This window comes from Balaenoptera ricei, chromosome 2 (genome assembly GCF_028023285.1).
Source record: "Balaenoptera ricei isolate mBalRic1 chromosome 2, mBalRic1.hap2, whole genome shotgun sequence".
NCBI lineage: Eukaryota > Metazoa > Chordata > Mammalia > Artiodactyla > Balaenopteridae > Balaenoptera > Balaenoptera ricei.
In genome coordinates this window covers 71661483-71666686 of record NC_082640.1, presented here as the reverse complement: position 1 = coordinate 71666686, position 5204 = coordinate 71661483, and the positions used below count along the sequence as shown (strand labels likewise).

The 5204-nt window shown below is 49.0% G+C and overlaps 1 long non-coding RNA gene across 1 annotated transcript in view; it reads left to right on the top strand.

Moving 5' to 3' along the window:
* The window catches only part of LOC132359316 (uncharacterized), a 44980-nt gene that overhangs the window by 1127 nt on the left and 38649 nt on the right, over positions 1–5204 (top strand). The gene's annotated exons all lie outside the window — the stretch shown is intronic.

Genomic DNA, 5204 nt, shown 5'->3' with positions numbered 1-5204 from the left:
GATCTGGGGTTATAGGGTGTCCGGCGCAATTTCACCCCCAAATCCAGCCATCCAGTCCCCGTCCACCCTCTGCTTCCTCCCTCCCAGCGTAGGGCTGTTGGGGGCTCGGTTCTGGGGTTGATGGCCGAGGCGAGCCGGACACCTGGGCTTCGGCCTCGGCTGGGCGCCGTTTGCTGCGTGACCTTGAGGAAATCACTTCCCCTCTCTGGCCTCAGGCTTTCAGCCCAGAGGGTGGGACTTAGATCTCAAATTCCCCTGGGCGGGGAGACGAGTCTTGGGGATCCAAATGGTTATTAGCCCCTTGAGGCGGGTGGGGGGGGGGTGCACCTCGAATGACCGAGAAGGTTTCGTTCGTGCCCTCCACCCCCAGCTTCTGGGGTCCTCTCCTCCCTCGGCTTAAACACACACACACACGCCCCTTTTCCCCTCCTCCTCTTCAGAGCCCGAGGTTTGGGCGGGGCTGTGGTGACTCCCCTCCGCGGGTCTCAAGGGCGTGGTCCCGTGTTGGGTTTTCCTCAGACTTTTGAAAACCCGCGCCGACTGGGACCGGCCCCTGACGCCACCTCGTAAAAGCCCGCGCCCAGGTTGGGTCGTGCTTAAAGCGCGGCAGCTCTGAGCCCCGCGGAGCTGCTCGAGGACTGGGCTCCTCCCCAGCGCCCCGGTCCCCGCTCTCGAGCCCTGGGGCATCCTGGCCAGAGACTGTCGGGACTGGGAAAGACACTGCCAAGAGGTGAGGGGAGTCCTGCGGGACCCCGCCCAGAACCAGGCGTCTCCGGGTGTGATCTGTCACCTTGCTCCTGGTTCCTGTTCTGACTTTCCCTGCCAAACTTGGTAGTGGCACCTGGATTTTAAGGTTGGAAGCGAAGCACAGCGTTGGTGGAGTGAGATAAGCTAGGTTTGCAGTCATGAACCAGTTAGGATCCCATACCTTGGACAAGTGACTCAACCCTTCAGAGCCCCAGTGTGCCTACCTCTAAATGGAGCCGGCACTACCCTACAGGAGTATGGAGTATGGAAGTATACACTGTTCCTGTGACTAAGTCTCCCCAATTATAATCTTTCCTAACCTGCCATTTCACAGATGAGTAAATTGAGGTCTATAGGTAAGCAATATCTTTTCCAGTGACATTCATCTAGTAAATAATTGTTGAGCAACCAGTGTGTGCTGTGGCAAGGCCAGGAACACCCTGGCTTCCCACTACCTCCATTGCCAACACTCTGTTCAGGCCCTAATATGAGGGAAACTGCTTCCTATAGGAATTGGGCATTGCCATGAATGATGGTGCTTCACTTTACCCAGAGCTTTCTAGGTACTTCTCGCCTCTGGCACCTCCAGATAGAGCCAACCTGTGAACCCCCAGATATCCTGACCATCCTGCACAGGCCTCTGTCCTGTCTGGCTCTTTTCCCCACCCCTTCTCCCTTCCCCTAGTATAGATATTCCCATTAGGTGTGTCTCCAACTTTGGCGGAGCAATGTTCTTCCTCCTTTACCTCCTCCTCCTGACCCTCCCCCCCATATCAATCCAAATCCTCCCTTCCCTCAAGATTCTGCTTCAGTCCTACTTGTTCCAAGAGAGGTAGCCTGGCCCATTTTCAAAACTCCGGTATCCTCTAGAAGTTAGTTTGAATTTTTCAAAGAGGAAGGACTTCTCATCTTGTCCTTCAGGTCTACATTTTATAGATGAGGAAGCTGAGTCCCAAAGAGGTGACAAATAGGGACTTCCCTGGTGGTCCAGTGGCTAAGACCCACACTCCCAGTGCAGGTGGCCTGCGTTTGATCCCTGGTCAGGGAACTAGATCCCACATGCCGCAACTAAGAGTTCATATGCCGCAACTTAAAAAAAAAAAGATCCCGCATGTCACAATGAGACCTCGTGCAGATAAATAAATACATAAATAAAGTGCTTTAAAAAAAAAGTGGTGACAAATAATGCAGGGTCCACAGTTGACTCCCATCACTGTATTTTTCCGTACATGAAGCTGGTATTTATTGCTATTCTGATGATATAGCAATTCATGCTTATTGTTGAATATTTGGAAGATTATAAAATAGTTTAGAAAATAATCTACCATGTAGAGAGCAAGATTATTAATATTTCCTCCTAGTCTTTTTGTCCGTGCATATTTTAAAAAACAAAATTGCCAAACAGTTTAAATAGTCCTTTTTTTTTTCTTAAATATATCATGAACATTTCTTCTTAAGTTCTCGAGTCATAAATTTTAACGATTGCCTAACCCCCATTAGATGTGCCATAATTCAACTTATCTCTTATTGTTAGGCATTTGCATTATTTTTTCTTATTTGCCTTCATAAGAAACACCTTATATAAGGATGCTTAATGCCTCGGAAAGCTTCCTATATGTGACCAGCCCTAAGCACTTTGAAGGCAGCAGCTGTCTTATTCCTTCCTGTACTTTTTTTTTTTTTTTTTTCCTTTTTCCTGGCTGCACCATGTGGCTTGTGGGATCTTAGTTCCCCAACCAGGGATTGAACCCGTGCCCTCGGCAGTGAAAGCGTAGAATCCTAACCACTGGACTGCCCGACTGACCTAGTAACCCAGCCTCTAGCAGCCTCTTCAGTGTCTCCCCCTACCCCCAGAGTCAGGCTCCATGTCACCTCTGAGCTTCTCACATATCTGTTCCCTTTGCCTGGAACCGCCCCCTTCCCAGACACCCACTCCCTTTCCAGAATGCTCTCAGAGTACCTTCTGTATGTTCTCTTGAGCCTGGAAATATCTTGTCTTGAAGTCTCAGCTACCAGATAGGAAAATCTCTGACTGAGATATGTCCACAAACCCTGCTAGTGAATACAGCCTCACCCCTCAATCTCTGTAGCCCCCTAGCCTCCAGCAAAGAGCTTGATGAGTGGTGGGCGTTTGCAGGTGTTCAGTGAACCATTCCTGGGGCCTCTGGGTTATCTGGTGCCTGTGGCCCTTTCTCTTTGATTTCTTGTACATATTGATACATTATCCTTTGATGTTTCATTCTTGGGGTAAGGAAAAGAGTCAGATGGCTTCACTCCTAAGAAATGCTGCCCTGGGACCCAGCATCCTGAAGGTGTGCCTGGCTACTTCAGGGCAGGCCCCCCATCCTAACCCGGGTCCCCCACCATCAGGAAAGTCTGGGCAACAAAAAGGCAGGTAGATAGGGTGACCTTGAGGCCCAAAGGCTGGTGTGTATCTGAGTTGTATTTTCTTGGCCCATAAGGTTTAAGCTGCACTTGAGTGCAAGAGGTTTCAGGAAGGGAAGGGGGTAAGATGCTGGCATTTATAAAGTACCTACTCCTTCCTGCCCCAGGCAGGTAATATGCCTTCTCCTGTAATCCATTGTTCTTGCTATCCCTAGTTATAGATTAGAAAACAGGCTCAGAAGAACTAGGGAAACACGCCTAGCTACTGGTGAATGGCATGGATGGTGGGGAAAGCATGGAACAGCCCTGTTGTGAGATTATCAGTTCATCTCTAAAATGGGAATACTAGCACACAACTTCAGGGGTGTGTTATATAAGCGTTCATGACAAGCTCTTGATGGTTGTGATTATTGCCTGTGGCCCTCCTTCCAGTTTGAGGGTCAAGGTCAGATTGGTTGCAGGTCAAGATCAGAGACTGGATCATTTCAGTCCAGAGTTCCTGAGCTCTCTCCTCTCCTCTTGCCTTCCTTACTCTGGGCCACATAGTTACCAAATTCGCAGGTTCAAATCCAAGGCAAACTGTTTCTAAAATAGCTGTGCCAGAATATCTGGGTTTGAGTCCAGGTGACCCTGGCAACCTGTATGACCATGGGCAGGTAGTTTAATCTCTCTAAGGCTTTGTTTTCTCATAGTAAAACTAGAGATGCCTTTCAGGCTCTCACAAGTTACCTAGGTTTTTGCAAGTGTTGAGTGAGATCCTGGCACTCAGAGTTCTCAGATGGCCTCAAAGCTCTAGGGCAACTGGAGGGGTGATTATAAAATCAGCAAAGGAATAGAACCAAGAACTTCATTTCAACTCCAATCTTCCCAAGAGGCAGTGTCTCCCCCTCGATGCCCCCTCCCCAAAGATGTTATTTCTTCTGTCCCCACATGGCTGAAAACTAGGGGAGGACCCTCAGGTCAGGGATGGTGTCTTTTTTCATCTTTGAGTCTTCTTGTGCCTGGCCCACGTCCTGGTAGAGGGGGCTCAGTAAATAACATTGAATGAATGAAAAGCTTGGGTTTCCATGGAAAGAGCTCTGAGAGAAGTATTTTTATACTAACATGTCAATGACTGCATTTCCCCTCTCCCAACATGGGAGAGAGAATAGGATACCAGGAACCTGAAAGGGAAGCAGAAGATTTAAAAACAATGATCAGAAACCCATGAGGGGTGTTTGGGCAGGCCAGAGGTTTCTGGTCTGGACTCTAGGCTCCCAACTTACACCTCCCTCTCAGCAGCCAAAGACTCTGCCCCACTGCCAGTTCCTACCCAACCACTGGGCCAGTGGCCTTTGCAGATGGGGAAACTGAAGTTCAGCAGCTGAAATCAACTCATCTGAGGTCACACCCAAGGTACTGAGTTCATTTCATACTTTCTATGGAATTTTACAAGCAAGTGGCTTGGAAATTTTCTTTCTAAGAAAAAACAGAACTAATCAAAGATCTTTTTGTATGGAGTCCTCAAATGATCTTTTATCCCCCAGAAAGTCTATGTGTTTAAAAAAAGAAGAAAAAAAGAGTTTTAAGTTCTGGCAACGATTAAATGGCACTTGCTAAACTTTTACTGGTTTTGAGTCCTTCCCAGGGAGCCAAAGGTCATTGAGAATGGCTCGCTGGCCTGTTTCCCTGCCTGAGTTGCTGGTCTCCCAGAGCCTGGGAGAGGGCTTTCCAGGCCAGACAAACTGCAGAATTGCCTGGCATGGCCGGGAAGTTGGTCCCACAGGGCAGAGTTTCCGAGAAAGACCAAGGGGCTGAAAGCAGGAATGGTTGAACTTGACCGGGGTCCAGTGGGGCAAGTGACAGTCTTTTGGGGACTGGGGCTTTAAATGGAGTGGGGTGGAGCAGGGTGAGGAGGGAAGATGAGTTGGCTCTACCCTCACCACTGAAGGTGGCAGTGAGGCTCCTGTGGCCTCCATCTTAACAGTCTTATTTGCCTTCCAAAAAGCTTATTGTTCAAAAGAGGAGGGGTACAGGTGCAGTCACTCTCTCTAAGGCCTTAGGGATTTAAGGAGGCAGCTGGGGGGAAAGGG